Source organism: Hibiscus syriacus, unplaced genomic scaffold (assembly GCF_006381635.1).
Source record: "Hibiscus syriacus cultivar Baekdansim isolate YM2019G1 unplaced genomic scaffold, ASM638163v2 tig00110890_pilon, whole genome shotgun sequence".
In the NCBI taxonomy this organism is placed as follows: Eukaryota; Viridiplantae; Streptophyta; class Magnoliopsida; order Malvales; family Malvaceae; genus Hibiscus; species Hibiscus syriacus.
Window position 1 is genome coordinate 15,458,882 of NW_024062900.1, and position 22,558 is coordinate 15,481,439.

Consider the following 22,558-nt stretch of genomic DNA (forward strand, 5'->3'; position numbering starts at 1 on the left):
AAGAGTATCTCGAGCATAAAGCTCAGTACAAGAAAGCAAAAGAGGCTGAACCACGGACTTTGCAGTCAGTATATTACAGCATCCATTACAAAACAATTTCCACATTTCAGTTTCCAGAAAGCGTCCTTATTAGTAGATTTGGACTTTTGGTTCCTTAACATTTTATGTTGCTGCAGTTATATATGTTCATTGGCATCTATATGTTTCATTGTATGTTTTTATGGGGACAAGTGGTACCTTCTCTGTTCTATGTTATTGATGAAACTTGGTAATAAGCATACATAAGGATCTTAGAAATTGCAAATAACGATTTCAAAAAATCGATCATGTTTCTTGCAAATGTGTATACAAGGGTTGTAAAGCTTGTCTATTTTGCTGCAGGACAATAATGGATATAACTCGAGTTTAAGTTGATGATACAGTCTGCAACTGAAACAATGACTGTTTTGTTTGGCTCATACGATCAACACATAGCTCATGCCGTAACTTTTGGTCAACTACACATTGACATTGTCGGGGAACCTGCCGTTGCCCTATAATTGCTCTACACATTAAGTAACCTGCCATATGCATAAGTGCTCTGCTGTAGATGTTCTGAATAATGGAATTCCTGCCATGGGTACGGAAAAGCCCCATCATTGTGGACATCCGTAAAAGGTTTGAACTTGAGATCACTATTCCTTTCTCTACCTTTTTGTTCTTCATATACATGTAATCACTTACTTTCAATTTCATGTTTTCCATCATTCAGTCCGGCGTTCTCCCCGCACCATCTTCGATCGAACAAAGAGGAACTTGGATATGTTGTAGTCAAGTAAGTTATTTGAGATTGATGATAGGAGTAATTATCGTTGACAGCCTCTTCTAATAAAGACTATCGTCAATATCATTGAAGATACACATTTTTTACCCATATTGATTTATTATTATTATTATTATTATTATTATTATTATAATTATAATTATTATTATCATTATTATTATTATTATTAAATATATTAAATACATATATAAATAATAATAAAAAATAATAATAATAATAATAATAAATTACAAGCCCAACTTTTCGGCCCAAACCAAACTGAAACCCTAAACATTTAGGGTTTCAGCTAGGGTTTCTAACCCTAGCTTCCAGCCGCCTCTGCCTCCAGCCGCCTCAGCCAACGGTCCAGCTTCCAGCCGCCTCTGCTGCCAGTGCCACGCCTCCATCGAAGCCTCCAGAAGACCCAGATGGTCACCCACGTTGCTACTCTAGCAGTGAGTCACCACATAGTTCGGTGACTCACCGAAATCAGCTCTTCGGACCGGTCCGATGGCCACACCGGTGATGGCTATAAAGCCATCACCCAATCTGCGAGCAAAAAAAAAAGGGACAGAGAGAAAATACAGAGAACAACGAGGAGAACAACAGAGAGAGATACAGAGAAACAAGATACTAAAAAAAATACCAACGATCTCAACAACAACTCAGCAAAGAAACAGAAAAGAAAGAAAAGAAAAAGAAAGAAGAGAAACTTACTGAGGAAGCCCCGACCATCGGATCTCACCAAAACCTTTGAAAAACCGAAGGTATATTTCTTAGATTTGCTCCGATCGGGAGCCGTTTAAAAGAAAAAGTCATCGGAACCGTCATTAGGACGGTCCGATCTATGTTTTAGTATAAAAAAAAATTTTCGGCCACCGAAGGCGGTGGCTGGCGGCGGACGAACACCGGTAGACGGATGCCGGCCGTCTGGCTTCTCTCTATTTTAGAGAGAAGCGAGAGAAAAATTCTCTCTCTCAAAGAAGAGAGAGAGAGGAAAAATAGAGAAATGAAGCTGGCCCTTCGGGCCAGCCGGGTTTGGGCATTAAATAGCCCTTCCCAAACGACGCCGTTTTGGGGAGGGCTATTCGTGTAATTAAAGAATAGTTAAATCATTTCCGCAACCATCTAAACTTGTAAACTTTCCATTTTAGTCACTAAATCAAGTTTATAATACTTTTAATTTGATCTTTAAATTTTAATTTTATTTATTTTAGTCCTTTATATTAAAATAATATATTTAGGATAAATAACAGATTTAATCCCTTAATTTTAATAAATAATATTTTAATCCCTAGTTTATATTTTTAATTTATTTTTTTCTAAAATCTGAATTTTAGATAATTTTATTTTAGTCACTAAATAAATAAAATAAAGAAATAGCATGTTTAATCCCTATAATTTTGATTAATTATGAATTAGGTTTTTAATTTTACTTTTACTATAATTTAGTCATTTATTTTAAATGTTTTCATTTATTTTACTGCTTTTAAATATATCGTTCTAGTTGTATTTTTATTGTTTTAATTTTACTTGTCTATATTTTAAATATTTTATTATTATGTATTCATAAATATATATAAATAATATTTTTTTAATAAATTATTTTAATATTTATTTTTCAATATCGAAGAAAAGGACAGTCTTAATACAACTGGATGTCCTATTCTGGTATTTTAAAATTAAAAAAATATAAAAAATATTATTTAATTTAAATATCAAAGAAAAGAGCTGTCTTAAGGCACCTAGAAGTCCTTTTCAGATATTTTTAAATATTTTTTTATAATTTTGAAATAATAGTATTATAAATTAAATATATTTTTAATTTTTTAATTTTTAATAATAGAGACAATTTATAATTAAAAAGTACCAATTTTGGGCGTTGTAGGGGTGCTAATCCTTCCCTAAACGTAACCGACCACGAATCCCTTTTTATTATTAAAAAGAACGAATTTTTGGTTATAAACGCAGATCAGTTCATCTTTTAACTGATGTTTTCTTAAAAACTCTATTAAAAGATAATTTTTAGGTATTCGACCTACCTGACCCAAAAGGCCGATGGCGACTCCCAAATTATTTTCAAAACCATTTATTCACATCAATTTTCCCGCCAAAAATAAATATTTCGTGCCCGGACGAAAACCGGTTACGACAGCTTGGCGACTTCACTGGGGATTTAGTCAAACTTTAAAATCAATTGTAAATTGTCTCTATCAGTTAGAAATTAAAAATTCATATATTTATTTTTTAATTATTTTCTTTCAAATTTTTTATTACTTATTATTTTTTATATATATTATTATTTTTTTATTTTATTTATTTATTATATTCAAGAATTAATTATTTTATTTGTTTGTTAGAGGTTTTAACATTTCTCCTCACACACAACACTTGCATAACATAAAGCTCTATAATTGAGTTTGTCCCTTTTAAGTGGGAGTGAAAGCGACGTCTTCGTGAGAATTTATTCTCCGTGTCAGACCTAGCAAGTAACTTTTGAGGTTCATATGCTCTATGTCTTCGTGAGAATTTATTCTCCGTGTTAGTCATAGAGAAATGTATCCCCTCGAATTGAACTCGATCCGTTTAAGTCTGTAATGGACTATAATCGAGGGTTTGATAGCCCAAGGGGGCATCAACAAGGACAGTTCGAGTACCTATACTCCTAGAACTGAAAACCTGCATATAATAAACCCTAGAAACTCTCCCGATCTGAAACTATGCCGAAATTTTGTCAGTAGGTATACACAAAGGAGAAATAAGCTCTAGCTTTTAATTTATTTTATTTCCTTTTCTTTTTCCTGAATAAATGCATGTGAACTAGAAATCGTGCGGTTAAGTTAAATTTTCCAAACAAAGCATGGAACTAGAAAGCATGAGGTTAAGATTTATACATTGATATATAGTTTTTTTTAGTTGGTACTAACTATTCTATTTTTTTTATTTTTTTTTCATGTATATTACATTGCTCTAATCCATTCATATTGATTTCTTTTGTTTGCATTACATGATCATGGCATAACCAAAAGGTGTTGACTTAAAAGACTGTTCATCATATTGGAAAGAAATCGTAAATGGACAAAAAGTTTTATGATCAAACAAAATATGATGCGGCCAAAGAAAGACATCCTGAAGAAACTACGAGGATCGAGGGAAGTTATGTACATAGAGAACTGGTTATATTAATACCAAAAGTATTAGACAAAGATCCTACCAGATTGATACCAAAAGCAATCTATGGTAAGAGCATCAGTCAGGGCATTCAGAGTAGTGGAGATTTTTATGAAGCTCAAGCATATTATTTGAAAGACTTGAACGACCAAAACAAGAAATTGAGCACAGAAATGAAAACCATGCATGAAGATTTTCAGAAGATCAGTCAAGCCTTTCAAAATGCTGGCCTAGGAAGTACCCCAGAAGAATGGATAACAGGGGTCACCAAGCTGAAAAAGAGCTGCAACATATATGAAGATCTTGTTCAAGAACTTCTTGGACAGAAAAGTTCTCTTACAAGGGAAAATGAGCAACTCCGAGAAGTGACACAGAAGATGAAGGAGAATGTCATGGAAGAAGTTGCAGTCCAGACAAACAATATGTCCCTTAAGCTGATAAACTAATTTGGCTTTGGAGAAATTAGGAATAAAATATATCCCTATATGTAAAGTTTTGTTTGATGTACCGAAACTTTTTTGTTCAATAAAATCTGTTCTAAGATGATCACTCTTGAGTAACACCTTTTCATGCATACATTTGCATTTTACATCCTTGCATTTTTCATTTTGCATTTATACTGTTATGTTTGCTTTTGTATTGCACAATTTGTATTCTTATTATTACATTCACATATTTACATTTGCATTTGGCATCTTTGCATTTTTTTAATACATTAAAACATTCATTCATTAAAATAAGAATTTCAAACGAAGTGATCTTGGTTTTTCCTTGAAGCAAGAACGCTCAGCACGACACAAGAAAAATGTCTAAAGAAACTGAAGATAGGCTAGCCAAATTTGAGATAAAGCAGAAAGAAATACAAGAGGAATTGAGGAGCAAGTTGGCACAAATCGAAGCTAATTCTCAGATCGATCTACTGAACAATATGAAAGAAATGATTGATAAACATTTGACTGCTAGAAAGAGTCTTGTTGAAAACTCCACAAATCCTCTGGGTATTACACCTGTTCATATTCCTGAGTTCACCTCTGTACCCCAGGAAATTCAATCACCGATTTACTTTGTTGTTAAGAACTCACCATATCAAGCTGGAGCATCATTCCCCACTGATTGTCCTACTACTTCTGAGTTGAAGCCCGATGAATTTTGTAATAAGGTCCTTGACCTAAACAAATCGGTTGAGAAGGAAAAATTCACTCAACGACTGGAAAATATAGAATAGGTGATAAAATCTATAGAGACAGTTGAGTCATTTTATGGGTTTGATGCCAAAGAACTAAGTTTGGTCCCTGGCCTGGTTATTTCACCAAAGTTCAAGGTTCCAGATTTTGAGAAATATAATGGGACCACATTTCATTCATATTATATCACTATGTATTGTCGTCGTATGACTGGCTATATAGAGAATGAAAAGTTGTTGATCCACTGTTTCCAAGACAGCTTATCTGGGTCTGCATCCAGATGGTATAATTAGCTAAAACGTACTCAAATACGTTCTTGGAGGGATTTAGCTCAAGCTTTTTTGGGTCAATACAAGCACATGACTGATAAGGCCCCTGATCGAACAATGTTGCAAAGCATGAATATGAAGTGCAATGAAAGCTTTCGACAATATTCACAACGATGGAAAGACGTTGCTTCTCAAGAACATCCACCATTGACTGAAAAAGAGTTCACTACTTTGTTCATCAGCACATTAAAATTTCCTTATGTTAATCACATGATAGGGGTTGTCCCTAATAATTTCTCTGACATCATCATAAGTGGAGAAATCATCGAAATGGCTATCAAGAATGGCAAGATAAGAGGCTCTGACAATATTAAAGTCAAGAAAGAAGCTGGGGTTAATACAATGAGGTCTTATTCAGTTAAACATGGTGTCAAACCTTATAGAGTGATCAAGAAGAAAAAGAATGTGCAGGGATTTCAATTTCCTCCCTTCCACTGTTCAAGTGAAAAATTGCATCCAAAAATGCTCTTAGCCAGATCAATTACTCCACAACTTGATCAATCACAATGGCCTCCAAATGAGAATTGGACCAATAAGGAAGTTCCTTGGATAAATCAAACTAGAATTCCAAATTGTTCAGTTAAGGTTCCTGGTAACCTTAAGGGAAATTTCCAAGACCCTTTAGAGCAAGCAATTCAAAAATGCAAGATAAAAGAAGGGGTTAAGGTTCAATGTTCAGAAACCATTGTTGCAACAGAAACTAATGTAACCAAATCCTACGAAGAATATCAGGCACAAGAAAATGGGAAAAGAAATCAAAAGGCTCCCATGGATGTAATTCGAGATTGGCCTATAGGTCTAAGAAAGAATGGGGCAGATATAACCCAGAAGACATCTCAGATACCTATATCAGATTTTCCGAAAACCAGTAAGGAAAGGGGAAACTTAAGGAGTCTGGTTAATACTACCCCAGTTATAGCTGAAATGAGCATTCAGAACCCCCTCAATAACATGAGAGCATTCATTCGTTCAGAACGATCAAAGAAAGTGATAGCCTCGCGAGCAAGAAAAACTCTAAAGTTGTTTCAAGAATCTATCTCAGACCTGTACCCTCATTTTGTTAAAGCTCAATACATTACACCAAGATTGGTGAAGGTGTCACTAAGGCCTTATGCTCATTGCTATGATCAAAACAGTTTCTGTAATTTTCACTTGGGAGTATCTGGACATTCAACAGGGAATTATTGGTCACTGATAAAGGAAATAGAGACGCTCGTCGACAAGGGAGTCTTGACACAAGAAACGATCAAGGAATGGGGGGCAAATAAGGATAAAAATCCTGGGCCAAGTACACACCCAATAATAGATGAGTAATGATGCATAAACAAATGGAAGTGTTATATATCACTGTAGTACTTTCTATTTTCAGCATCTTGTTTGAATATGTTTTTTGTTCATTTCTCCGCCTTTTGTGCAATAAATAAATATGTGTTTCTTTTATGGTTATGAGCAAGGAGTCAAATTTTAATCTTGAGATTATTGAGTATCAAGTAGATTAAATATTCTTTTAATTTTTCAAGAGTTATAGATCTATTGGCAAGTGGTAAAATTATATCTTCAATATCCCATCCAATGCCAATTACTCAAACCAAATCCTGACACTACAAAGATTCTGAAGAAATGTCCCCACCTGTTTTTACACCTACTCCAGATGTTTACCTTTTCGGGTATAGTTGATTGATGATACTACATTCCACCATACAAATGACTTCAAAAGTCACACATTTGTCTTTTCGAACACAAAATCATCATAAACCAAAAGACCTCAAAAGAACCAAACTTTCAATTATCCGTGAATCTTACTACAAGAAGAGACGAGATGAAGCATCAGGGACCAACTCATTGATAATAATTTCGAGTGATTAGGGCATACTCAAAGAAGAAGGGGAAAGTGATTGATTGAAATAAATATATCATGCATTAATTACATTTTTTTCATGTAAATAAAGTTAATCTTGAATATTCATCCCCCTGTGGATACCTCTTTTTACAAAGGTTTCTGTGTTTGAGATGATGAACGGCATTGTTTCATTTATCCTTTAATATATATATATATATATCCTTTGTTGTCCCCATTTGAGCCTGAATAATATTTCTTCTAATTCAACCCTAACCAAGGATCACCCTCTACATTAGGGGGCAAGGTAAAGGATATTGGCTCACAAGAATAAAGATTGTCAATACAGTTTTATTACGAAGACAAGTTACCATGAAGTCATGAAAGTTTTGAACTACAAAGTATGTTAAATACAGAGTGCTTGAAGATCAATCTAATCAAGAATAATGGAAAACCTCCAAAATGCAAAAGGAAAAGGAGATGCTCAAAGCAATTGAAGTATTATACTCATCCAGCAAAGAAAGAAAAAAAAATCCAGCAAAGAAAGGAAAAAAGAAAAAAGAGGAAAAAAGAAAAAAAAAGGAAAGAAATAGAAAAAAAACAAAAAAGAAAAAAAATTAAATCAAGATGGGTGAATTATTGAGCCTCAAGTTACAAGGTTGATCAAGTACAAACAAGAAGAGCAAGAAATGCTGAAGATATTAGAAAATGGAAATGAATCCAAAATTTGGCAGTCTAGAGGGATCTAGATGATGGAAAAATCTCCAACAAAGCAGATCCAAGTTAAGCAAGGCAAGATTGATGGCATCAGAATGAATTGATCCTTGGTTTGATTACCCTTAAACACTTATTTAGGCCTTTTTATCCCTTTCTTTCGTAACCATAAGCCATGGCCTACGTTACGTACCTAAAAAGTCCATTCTAATCATATATGGATTTCTAAGTAAAAGATGATATCTTTAGAATTCATTCCGCCTTCCAAGATTGATTTTTATTTGCAAAAATTAGTTTTTAAAATCTTTAATGCATGATATGAAAAATGATAAAGGTGGGTTCAAGATATAAATTTTTAAATAACATCTTGAAACCAAATGAGGATTCGAGTTGAAAGAACCTATTTTACCAAAATCAACCTACACCTCAAATCAACCTATAATTTTGACACTTGCCATAGGACTATGATTTTTGAATGATTTAAAAGTGTAGTTGATTTATTTGATATTCATTAAACTCATTGTTTATGATTCGATTATATTGTGAACCTGAAAGGGGTAATACTTTGCAAAATTCTTTCATTCTTCAATAAAGAAAGGAGAAAAAACATTTTCAAACAGTACAGTCTCAAATGAGGAAGGTCCTTAAAGCAATTGTTGCTTATTCTACCTCTGTTGTAGAAAAAGAATGAACGAAGCCAGAAGAATGAAGCGCTTCACATTTTTGAAGGCAAGTGGTCCAAGAAGCCAGAAAGTCTGGAGAATTGAACTTGTGACACTCTCCTATGACATTAGCAATTCATCAAGAAAGATTATCGTTTATCTCATGCTGAGGGCGATAAGCATCACCAGAAAGATTATTTTCCCCCAGCCATCAGTTCATATTCTCTAGAAGATTATATCATAGAACCATGAACAAGTCACTACCTGCACTCTGGTTATACCGTGATGCTGGCTCAAGTCTTGATACATCATTGCTACTTCTTCTATGCCGGTCAATTTCTTTGTCAAGATAATATTCATTATGTCCTTCAGAAGATTGCTGAAATTGAATTTGAGGATTTATGGCACAGAATAAGACATTGGAACAGAATCTACCCTTATATGCCTTTTATATAGGGTAACATTGGTTACAGGATTCCAAAAGTTGAAGATGACAAATTTTACTGTCAACTAAACTGTTCCATAATTCGAAAAGAGTGGGATATATTGAAGCAGCAGAAGAGACAGTTTGTTGTAGCAATCATTACAAGTAAATGCACCAACAAAAATCTTCAAGCCCATCACAATGATGTTTATTTCTTCCAGTAAGGTTGTTACGTTGGATGCCACTTACAACAAGGTCGAATTCGACAAAACTACTCATCAATTGCTCCAACCGATCATCATTCAGTTCTTGCACATCTGTTTTCAAAAGTATGCCAAGACAGTAAAAGGCAACTTCTGCATCATTGATCCTAGAGAAAAGAGACAGGACATTGATACCACCATGGAACATGTCTCTATACAGATCCTTGTGTATGGTTTTTAAGGAAACCTAGAAGCATTTCCACCTCATCAGATTCAAGTGGAGCAACTTTATTCCTTCCAACCCATACTAGATTCCATTTTCAGCACTCATCAAGAACATACTTCTGGACACTTGAATGTGGCTCTGTGTCATAAGCTTCAAGAGCCTTACAGATCCTTTCTGTCAATTTGGCACTTCCTGTACATGTTTATAAACAGTTCAACTTTGTTCTTGGATCCCAGGAAGGCCATCATTTCTTTGTCAATAGAAAAGCACCAGCACATGGAGGAAGCAGAATAAGAGAAAATCTGTTCTTAATTGGCAGAACTATGAATATAGCCTTTTTAGTGTAACAACATGAAAACGCTTCGAATCTACAAATTCTGGCTCTACATCGAATAAGTACTGTGATATCCCAGTCCAAACATTAACTCGGACAAATGAATTTGCTCATAGTAGAAATAAGAAGACTCAATAGCATCTTCTGGAAGTGTTCTTTGAGTTATCTGATCTGGTTTGGTATAAACCCCAAAACCAATCATTGGATTTGAAAGATGAATTTGCTCATAGTAGAAATAAGGAGACCCAATAGCATCTTCTGGAAGTGTTCTTTGAGTTATCTGATCTGATTCGGTAGGAACCTCAGAACCGATCATTGGAATTGAAAGATGAACTGCATGATCATCTTCATTAAGAAGCTTCTTTTCAAGCTTCCTCTGCTTATTCCTTTTCCACAAATCATAGCCCAAGTTTCGCCTTTGCTTGCAATTGGGATCATTGCACAATAACATCCTATCTTCTACCATAAGAAGTGTGTCAGCAGCCTTAGCCATTTGAGAAGCACATATAAAATCTGTCAACTCTACAATTGATGAATTCAGAATCTGTCAACTCTGCAATTGATGAATCTAAACCACATCTCTCCATGGTTATTGAAGTCTCAGCCTCTGAGAATCCCATTTTTGTCAAGTATAACAGTTTACTCTCCTCATCAGAATCAGAATTCATGATTTCCTCGATATCAGAAGAACTATCAATATCTGTGAAATCATCCTGAAAGATCGCTTCATAATCAGATGAGTTTGTTATCAGGATCAACATGTTGCATGGGTGTGGATTTTTGATGAGCTTGTACCATTGTATATGTAGTCTTGCCATTGCATCAGATTACTGTTTGCATAAATTGGTTTCTCTCCCACAGAAAAGTATATTTCAAAGATGGCCTTCACTGAAAGATGATAAGCCACTGTGTCAGCCTGGAACGGATTAGCAAGCTATTTTTACTTCACTATCTGACTAAATCCCTCCAGATACAGAAAATGGTCACCTCATTCAGAAGACACATATTTCAGACGTTTCTTTCAGAATGATTGAGCACTTATTAATTCTATGACAACAAGAAGAGAATTCCTCGAGTTACTTAACAACACTACTGTTTAGTGACACCAGAATAAGAGCATTCAAGATAAACAGATTTGAGGCACGAATAAAGCCACAAGTACCTACAACAGTGTATTGTCAAAATTAGACCTCGTGGGGATCATGATATTCAAGTCAAACAGACATTGAGAGTGAATCTGCATCAGCAAATGTTGGGGCATTTTAAAGGTTCCTTCAGACAGATCCATGTGGGGCATTTTGAAGGCTCATCTCAACAAGAAGTAATGACTAAGCCTACTTTTAGCATCTGTATCAGCAAATGTGGGGCATTTTGAAGGCTCATCTCAACAAGAAGTAATGACTAAGCCTATTTTTAGCATCTGTATCAGCAAATGTGGGGCATTTTGAAGGCTCATCTCAACAAGAAGTAATGACTAAGCCTACTTTTAGCATCTGTATCAGCAAATACTGGGGCATACTAAAGGCCCACATCATCATTGACTTGAGCAGATATTTCCAATGAAACAGAAAAATATGAAGAATGAAAATGGTGAAACAATAACAGTCAATCTGACTACACATAATTGCTTCATTCATCAGGCAGTTGCATTAGGGTCCTGTTGTTGAACAAATATTTATTCAGCAAGTATGGTTTCAAATACCCAATCTTCTTAAACCATGTGTCACATGACAGTGTGTTCTTTGTTAAGATACATCATGATTGCATGAATAGAGATGGTCCCTTTGTAGACCATTCGATCCAAGGATCAGTTCCTCGAGATCTCAGCTTTGAATTTTGTATTCTCTGTGTCGGTGACAATTGAAAATATTTCTTTGAGATTCCTGGCAGTTAGTTTCAACCATATTGTTGAGGTTACGAAGCTGTTTTTCACAATAGTTTTCGCTTAATCGATGACATTGGAAAAGGAGACTCGACTCACTTATTACTGTTATTCCCATTGTTACTGGGGTTATCATTGCCAGCCAGGCTGAACTGAATTTTTATCTATTTTGGGTTTTATCATGTGCGTTTCATCCCCAACAGCAAGAATTCCACAAATATCTTTCTGTACATGGATCCTATAGCTGAAGTATTTCTACTTTATACAATGCTCATTACAGAAGAAAACGTGATCAGTATTACACTTGCCCTTGCCCAGGATGATATCGAGATCAATTAATGTCTCCTATTCAATTCAACACCAGCACATTTTGTGAATTTGACCAACTTTTTGGTCATACTAACATCACACTTGAATCCCCACTGAGTTTTGTTCTCAAATGGTCTTGTGACATCATACAAAAATTTTGAACACCATGCAAAGAGCTTCAATGATTGAGAAATCTTGGCAGAAGCCATAAGAAATGAAGAATGTTTGTCAAATACTTTACAAACATCTGAGCAGAAACCACATGAGATGATGAATGTGTTGTCAAATGTTTTACGAACCAGTTATTCTGGTACTGAACCAATGTTGCAATCATATGGTATTTCCATTTATGGATCCAAGATAAAGTTTGTCTTCTTCAACCTCAAGGTCAGAAGTGAGATATGATGAAGATTTCTTTCCATAGAAGGGAAGCAGAAATTTTAACAACAAGAAACTAGTGGAGCCAACTAATGTTGAACGACAGGTTGTTGTTAAACATGTCGACATGATATGGTCCAAGTTGCCTTATTCGAGATCTGATTAGATATGAAGACGTGAAAAGAATTAGGATAAATTCTCCTTGTGATGTGTTTCAAGAGTTAAATTAGAACATACTCTACTCTCCTAATTAATCCCTGCTGAGTCAGACATATCTACATCTACACTCTTCAAAGATGATGGATTCTCTTTTCAAAGATGATAGATTCCCTTTTTAAAGATGACAGTTTCTCTTTTCAAAGATGAAAGCTTTATTGGATTTCTGCACAACTCCAAGCAAAGAAAGTTGGTTTTATCCAAGACAAAATGGGGCATCAATGTCATAATTCTGACTACGACAAGAGTTCCACAAATGAAACAATTCTTCTGAGACTTTCATGAAGCAAAGAATACATAAAGATACAAGTTGATCAGATGTTTCTTCAGAAATGCAAGCTTGATAGCATAAGTTGCTACACTGATATCCAGAGGTGACCCTGGCAATAAATGATGAAGTGGAGGAAAACCGAGTTCGCCATTTTGAAGTCAAATGAAGATTGCATCAATATTCATGCATCATATTTAGACATTTGCAAAATAGGAGCATTTTCATTCATTTTATCCATGTTGAATATTTGACAGGAATTTCAAAGATTTTAGCAAAGATTCAAATCCATCACTTGATGGATCAGCTTTTCCAGAAAGAGTTCATAATGAGAAGAACTCATCTGAAGAAGGAAGAAGAAGTTCATAATGAGAAGAACTTGTTCAACTTTTCGCTTGAATTCATCATTTGATGATTCAGTATTTTCCAGATAAAGTTCATAATAAGAAGAACTCATCTGAAGGAGGAAGAAGAAATTCATAATGAGAAGAATTTGTTCAACCTTATGTTTAAATCCATCACTTGATGGATCAGCTTTTCCAGATAAAGTTCATAATAAGAAGAACTCATCTGAAGGAGGAAGAAGAAATTCATAATGAGAATAATTTGTTCAACCTTATGTTTAAATCCATCACTTGATGGATCAGCTTTTCCAGATAAAGTTCATAATAAGAAGAACTCATCTGAAGGAGGAAGAAGAAATTCATAATGAGAAGAATTTGTTCAACCTTATGTTTAAATCCATCACTTGATTGATCAGCTTTTCCAGAGGAAGTTCATAATGAGAAGAACTCATCTGAAGAAGAATGAAGAAGTTCATAATGAGAAGAATTTGTTCAACCTTTTGCTCAAATTTATCACTTGATGGATTATCTTTTCCAGTGAGAGAGTTCATAATGAGAAGAACTCATCTGAAGAAAGAAGAAGAAGTTCATAATGAGAAGAACTTGTTCAACTTTTCGCTCGAATTCATCACTCGATGGATCAACTTTTCCAGTTAGAGAGTTCATAATGAGAAGAACTCATCTGAAGAAGGATGAAGAAGTTCATAATGAGAAGAATTTGTTCAACTTTTCGCTCGAATTCATCACTCGATGGATCAACTTTTCCAGTGAGAGAGTTCATAATGAGAAGAACTCATCTGAAGAATGATGAAGAAGTTCATAATGAGAAGAATTTGTTCAACTTTTCGCTCGAATTCATCACTCGATGGATCAACTTTTCCAGTGAGAGAGTTCATAATGAGAAGAACTCATCTGAAGAAAGAAGAAGAAGTTCATAATGAGAAGAACTTGTTCAACTTTTCGCTCGAATTCATCACTCGGTGGATCAACTTTTCCAGTGAAAGAGTTCATAATGAGAAGAACTCATCTGAAGAAAGAAGAATAAGTTCATAATGAGAAGAACTTGTTCAACTTTTCGCTCGAATTCATCACTCGATGGATCAACTTTTCCAGTGAAAGAGTTCATAATGAGAAGAACTCATCTGAAGAAAGAAGAAGAAATTCATAATAAGAAGAATTTGTTCAATCTTTTGCTCAAATCCATCATTTGATGGATCAGCTTTTCCCGAGAAAGTTCATAATGAGAAGAACTCATCTGAAGAAGGAAGAATAAGTTCATAATGAGAAGAATTTGTTCAACCTTTTGTTTAAATTCATCATTTGATGGATTAACATTGCCAGGTAGAGTTCATAATGAGAATAACTCGTCATCTGAAGAAGAAGAAGTTCATAATAAGAAGAGCTTGTTCAACTTTTTGCATAATTCTATCACAGAAGGAGATAGATTAGCATCAGCCTTTCCAGAGAAAGTTCATAATGAGAAGAGCTTATTTAACCTTTTGAATGACTCTATCACAGAAGGAAAAAGGTCAACATCATCCCCAGTGGAAAGTTCATAATAAGAAGAACTCATCTGAAGAAAGAGAAGAATTTATTCAACATCTTCATTATGATCAAGTGAAGCCAAATGGATAAAAAAATTTATTATCTTTTCATCTTTGCCCTATTCCTGTTAACACAAGAATGAGCAAAGAGGGGCAGCTGAAGATACACATTTTTTACCCATATTGATTTATTATTATTATTATTATTATTATTATTATTATTTTTATTATTATTATTATTATCATTATTATTATTATTATTATTAAATATATTAAATACATATATAAATAATAATAAAAAATAATAATAATAATAAAAAATTACAAGCCCAACTTTCCGGCCCAAACCAAACTGAAACCCTAAACATTTAGGGTTTCAGCTAGGGTTTCTAACCCTAGCTTCCAGCCGCCTCTGCCTCCAGTCGCCTCAGCCAACGGTCCAGCTTCCAGCCGCCTCTGCTGCCAGTGCCACGCCTCCATCGAAGCCTCCAGAAGACCCAGATGGTCACCCACGTTGCTACTCTAGCAGTGAGTCACCACATAGTTCGGTGACTCACCGAAATCAGCTCTTCGGACCGGTCCGATGGCCACACCGGTGATGGCTATAAAGCCATCACCCCATCTGCGAGCAAAAAAAAAGGGACAGAGAGAAAATACAGAGAACAACGAGGAGAACAACAGAGAGAGATACAGAGAAACAAGATACTAAAAAAAAATACCAACGATCTCAACAACAACTCAGCAAAGAAACAGAAAAGAAAGAAAAGAAAAAGAAAGAAGAGAAACTTACCGAGGAAGCCCCGACCACCGGATCTCACCAAAACCTTCGAAAAACCGAAGGTATATTTCTTAGATTTGCTCCGATCGGGAGCCGTTTAAAAGAAAAAGTCATCGGAACCGTCATTAGGACGGTCCGATCTATGTTTTAGTATAAAAAAAAATTTCGACCACCGAAGGTGGTGGCCGGCGGCGGTGGCTGGCGGCGGACGAACACCGGCAGACGGATGCCGGCCGTCTGGCTTCTCTCTATTTTAGAGAGAAGCGAGAGAAAAATTCTCTCTCTCAGAGAAGAGATAGAGAGGAAAAATAGAGAAATGAAGCTGGCCCTTCGGGCCAGCCGGGTTTGGGCATTAAATAGCCCTTCCCAAACGACGCCGTTTTGGGGAGGGCTATTCGTGTAATTAAAGAATAGTTAAATCATTTCCGCAGCCATCTAAACTTGTAAACTTTCCATTTTAGTCACTAAATCAAGTTTATAATACTTTTAATTTGATCTTTAAATTTTAATTTTATTTATTTTAATCCTTTATATTAAAATAATATATTTAGGATAAATAACAGATTTAATCCCTTAATTTTAATAAATAATATTTTAATCCCTAGTTTATATTTTTAATTTATTTTTTTCTAAAATCTGAATTTTAGATAATTTTATTTTAGTCACTAAATAAATAAAATAAAGAAATAGCATGTTTAATCCCTATAATTTTGATTAATTATGAATTAGGTTTTTAATTTTACTTTTACTATAATTTAGTCATTTATTTTAAATATTTTCATTTATTTTACTGCTTTTAAATATATCGTTCTAGTTTTATTTTTATTGTTTTAATTTTACTTGTCTATATTTTTAAATATTTTTATTATTATGTATTCATAAATATATATAATAAATAATATTTTTTTAATAAATTATTTTAATATTTATTTTTCAATATCGAAGAAAAGGACAGTCTTAATACAACTGAATGTCCTATTCTGGTATTTTAAAATTAAAAAAATATAAAAAATATTATTTAATTTAAATATCAAAGAAAAGAGCTGTCTTAAGGCACCTAGAAGTCCTTTTTCAGATATTTTTAAATATTTTTTTATAATTTTGAAATAATAGTATTATAAATTAAATATATTTTTAATTTTTTAATTTTTAATAATAGAGACAATTTATAATTAAAAAGTACCAATTTTGGGCGTTGTAGGGGTGTTAATCCTTCCCTAAACGTAACCGACCACGAATCCCTTTTTATTATTAAAAAGAACGAATTTTTGGTTATAAACACAGATCAGTTCATCTTTTAACTGATGTTTTCTTAAAAACTCTGTTAAAAGATAATTTTTAGGTATTCGACCTACCTGACCCAAAAGGCCGATGGCGACTCCCAAATTATTTTCAAAACCATTTATTCACATCAATTTTCCCGCTAAAAATAAATATTTCGTGCCCGGACGAAAACCGGTTACGACAATCATCTTCGTCATTTTGAAAATCATCTCCCTGGTTGGCGTTATCTTAAGTGGTATTGAGGCCAAAGATCGGCGTTATTCTTCTGAGTGATGAGAGGTTTGATCGAGCATATCAGTGGGATGATTCGAATCATCAACTTCATAATTTTCAAAAGATTTCTCCACGGTTGATAGATAACTTGCATTGGAACTAAATAATATCAGGTGGGTATTTGAATTAAGTTTGAATTTTATTTTGTATAATTAAAGCAAAGTATTGAACTTTTCGTTTATTTTTCAATAAATACAAATAAAATAGTATAGTAGTTACAGATAAAAGCACTTACAAATAACAATTATAGGTGACTATACCAAAGTTCTTCAAGCAAAAGAAAGCATTCACTGAATTCAAATAAATAAATAAACAAGCACGAATATATGAAAGAGAGATTAAATTCTATAAGAATCATACATATAAGAGTTAAAATTGAATTACAATGCTAAAAACAAACTATTTACGTGACAAACCAATTCATGGAATAAGAAATTAAAAATAAGGGTAAAGTATAGTAATGGTCACTGAACTTTTTTAAAGCTTTCATTTAGGTCCCTCAACTTTTAAAACTTACAATATAATCTCTCACATTTAGTCCGTTTGCAATATGATCCCTCAACATTTAGTCTGTTTGCAATATGGTCCCCGACGTAATTATTGGGGACCATATTGCAAACGAACTAAATGTTAGGGGACTGTATTGTAAATTTTAAAAGTTGGGAGACTTAAATGAAAGCTTTAAAAAATTTAGTGACCATTAATATACTTTACCCTTATTCTTAACTACCTTTGCACCGCTCAACCCATCTCTAATCCGGCGACGAAACAGGGGCGACGATCTTTAAGCCCTTCCTTGAACGAAGATGTTTTGGGACTAATAGTTTTCAGAGGAGACGTGCAAGACCCAAGCCAAAAGCTTTCATCTTGGAACGAAGATGATGACACTCCTTGTAACTGGATTGGTGTGAATTGTAACTCAAGTTCGAACCTTGTTACCGAGCTCAACCTAAACGGTTCTCTCTTTCGGGTCGGATCGGCAACTCAAGTTCTTGAGGAAGCTTTCCTTAGCGAGGAACAATCTCATTGGAAATATAAGCCTCGACTTGGCAAAGCTTGAAAGTATAAGAATCGTTGATTTGAGTGAGAATTACCTTTCGGGTTTTGTCTCTGATGATTTTTTTCAAGCAATTTGGGTCTGTGAGGTCCTTTTTGTTGGCTAGTAATCGGTTATCGGGTAAGATTCCTTCGAGTTTAGGCTCTTGTGTTACACTTGCTGCTGTTAACTTGTCATGGAACCAGTTTCCAGGGTCTTTGCCTGGTGGGATTTTGGGTTTGAGTGGTTTAAGGTCATTTGGATTTGCCTGCCAGCTTGTTGGAAGGTGAAATTCCTCAAGGGATTGAAGCTTTGAACAATTTGAGATCCATTAATTTGAGAAAAATAGGTTCACTGGGCAGATTCCTGATGGGATTGGGAGTTGTTTATTGTTGAAATCAATTTATTTCAGCATGAATTTACTTTCTGGGTCAATTCCACACACAATGCAAAAGCTTAGCCTTTGTAGTTACTTTCAGCATGAATTTAATTTGAGTATGAATTCATTTGGCGGAGAGGTTCCTGGATGGATAGGATATTTGTGAAGTCTTGAGACTTTGGATTTCTCTGTGAATAATTTTTCCTGTCAGATTTCTCTGTTAATAGTTTAACCGGACTCTTGCCTCTGTCTATGGGAAGCAATGTGAATATTCTCGCGTTGGACTTTAGCAAGAATTCGATGAGCGGTGATCTTCCTGGATGGATTTTCAAGACTGGTTCGAGTCAAGTACCACTTTCGGAGAACAAGCTTGGTGCAAAGTTGAGTAGTCCAATTTTAGCTTCACAAAGAACCTCGCTTCAAAAGATTCAAGTCTTGGATTTTTCTCACAATTCGTTTTCGGGAGAGATAATGAATGGTATTGGGGCTTTAACCAGCTTGCAGTTCTTGAATCTGTCGAGGAACTCCATCGTCGCCCCTGTTTCGTCGTCGGATTAGGGATGGGGTCTGCGGTGAAGGGGAATTAAGAAAAAATCATATTAAAAAGGGTAAAGTATAGTAATGGTCACTGAACTTTACTAAATATTTCATTTAGGTCCCCAAACTTTTAAAACTTGCAATATAATCCCCAATATTTATTTCGTTTGCAATATAGTCCCTCAACATTTAGTCCGTTTGCAATATGGTCCCTGACGTAACTGTTGGAGGACCATATTGCAAACGGACTAAATGTTTGGGGGATTGTATTGTAAGTTTTAAAAGTTAGAAGACCTAAATGAAAGTTTTAGAAAAATTCAGTGACCATTACTATACTTTAACCTAAAAATAATTAGGGAAAACAGAATTATCATGATTTAAATACACTAAAATCGTTAGTGTAATTAATTTATATATAGATAAAAAAATATATAATATTTTACCAAAAAAAATAAATGCACGACATAAATACTTTATTTGTGAAGAGATGGAATTATTATAACTAAAAAATGTGTTGAGATTTCGATGAAGCTCAATTGAACAACCGAATAATTTGTCAAGAGGGTGTGAATTGACTTTTTAAGTTTAGGGAGTAAGGAGTATAAAGATGAGACAATTGTCACAAGGATTTATAGTGGTTCGACTTCTCAACCAAGTCTACATCCACTAACTAAGCTCCTCACTTAAGATTTTCTAACAAATTCACTAGTTCGTTCTTTCTTTCTTTCTTCAGGATAAAGAGATAGTATTTACAACTCCCTAGCTTTTCTGTTGGGATTTTGAGCTCGAATCGACAACTGAAGTGGTTCACCAAGAGGGGTCGGGTCGGTTTTTGTGTTTAGGGAGTAAGGAGATTGAAAGAAAATTGCACATCGATTTATAGTGGTTCACGGGTTAAACTATAACCTTTCTTTAACTTTTAGCAGACTTAACTAGAATCAAAACCCCTTTACAATGAAAGGAAATGTAAACAAGAAAACCTCTCTAAGGTATGTGTTTACAAGAATTAAGCTCACAAGAACAAAAATATTTACAAGAGAAAGATGAAATAAGAATGAAAAACTCTTCTCTTGTGTTTGATTGTTTGGATAGTTGTTCTATTTCTTCTTCAAGTGTCCTCAGCTTGTTTTTATAGGTTGGAATGAGTTTGAAGTCATATATAGCTGTTGTGGATTCATTTTCTGCAAAATAAAAATTCCCAGAAAATGTAGTATCGGTACTCCTTCAATGAGTATCGATACTACCTTTGTAATATTTGAATTTTTTACCGTTGGGCTTGATATTATTGTAGTACTATTCATACAATACAATACTATTCATAAAAAAATTTGTGTTCAATTCCAACTTAAATGGACTTTAAATTATTTTTGAGAAAACTTTGAATAAATTCAATTCAAGTCCAAAAACATTTTGTCATAAATTGTTATATCAAAATATAGTTCAACAATCTCCCCTTTTTTATATAACAAAACATTTGAAAAATTATTTTTGGCGAAATTCTCCCTTAATAAAATATTTAATGAAACATATATCAATTATTACAAATTGTTGGAAAATATATGAAAATGTTAAACTCCCCCTTTTTCATTAAGAAATTGAATTTTTCAAACCAATACTTTGTTCTTTCTCAAACAAGGATTTATAGTGGTTCGACTTCTCAATCAAGTCTACATCCACTAACTAAGCTCATCACTTAGGATTTTCTAATAAATTCACTAATTTATTCTTTCTTTCTCCATGATAAAGAGATAGTATTTACAACTCCTTAGCTTTTCAAAAGCTAAGCTAAAACAAATCCCTTTTATAATAAAAAAAGATGTAAACAAGAAAAACCTCTCAAAAGGAATGTGTTTACAAAAGTTAAGCTCACTAAAACACTAATATTTACAAGAGAAAGGAAAATAAGAATGAAAAACTTCTCGTGTTTGATTGCTTGGATATGTGTTCATTAACCTTCTTCAAGTGTCATCAACTTGTTTTTATATGTTGGAATGAGTTTGTGACCGTTTCTAGCTGTTGGGATGTTTTGGAGCCGTTGGGGATTAATTTTCTACAAAATAAAACTGTTCAAAACAGAGAGTATCGATACTCCTTTAATGAGTATCGGTATCGGTACTGCCTTTGTAATATTTAAATAAACTAATCGTTAAAGACCATTAGGCTTGACCAATATCGATACTATGTTTCATGGAATCGATATCACTATGTAAAGTAGTATTGGTACCCCTTTTAGTATCGGTACCTATTTTGCATTCTGAAATTTGAGCAATTTCGAAAACATTTGGTAGTATCGATACTACCTAGAAAGTATCGATATTTCTCTTACCTTTGGTATCGGTACCACATGAACAGTATCGATATTGTTCATACAGTATCGATACTGTAAGAACAGTATTGGTACTACGTACCCAGAAAATTGTTTTGTGCTCAAATTCTAATTTAATGAACTTTAAATTATTTTTGAAAACTTTAAACAAATTCAATCATTTTATATCATTACTTATGTATACATTATATATTTCACATCATAACTTTGGACATTCAAAATAATAAGGGTTATATCGTCACTTATGTACACATGACATATTCTATATCATTACTTATATATACATGATATGAGTCACATCATAACTTTGGACATTCAAGACTTTTCATATCAACAAAAAACATTGATTGTTACATAACTAATAATTTTTATCCAATCAGGGATTAATTTACCTAAAATAAAATATTAAGAGTTAAAATACTCTAAAAAGAAAAATAAAGATAAAATTAATTTTACATGATTCTTTTTTATGTTAGCCAATGTTCAAATAATGCTTCTCATGCGTCAAATCCCAGTTGAAGAACATGGAGACTTAGGGATAAGCACAACAGTGGGGAAGTGAATGCAGTTAAGAACAAAGGGAAAATACACAAAAGCAGGCATTAGAACAGAGTCAAACAGCAGAGCAATGGTGCCTGAAGAACCTACATTCATCTAGGTCTTTAGGACTTCAAAACTGCACTGAGCAGCAAAGACAAGACTAATGACTGACATTGTTGTCGGTATCTTGGTCGGTGGGGCTGACTAGAGGTTGTTACAAAGGCAAATTAGTGAAATATATTGCAGGATCATGGCATGTCATTGCCAGATTCATTTCATAAAAATATATTGGCCAAGTAAATGAACCTTTTGTACGATATCGAGTAGTGGGTTAATTTAGAATATTATTATACAAGGAAAACAATTAAAAATTTGTACCCTTTTAACATGCCATGTAAATCTGAAATGACTGGTTCACTTTCCATAGAGCAATGCTCCAAATCTAACATAATAGAAAGGGGGGGAATTACTCATATCATGAAGATTAATGTTCCGTGTTAGAAAAACATTGGAACAATAGACATTTTCATCCCACAACTCCCAAACTGCATAAATGTTGTTACTTGTCGAACTTAACT

At 34.0% G+C, this 22,558-nt stretch overlaps 1 pseudogene; it reads left to right on the forward strand.

Annotated features, from left to right (window-relative positions):
* Positions 1–601: 601 nt before the first annotated feature.
* LOC120144772 lies at positions 602–19,135 on the forward strand (annotated as a pseudogene).
* The last annotated feature ends 3,423 nt before the right edge of the window (positions 19,136–22,558 follow it).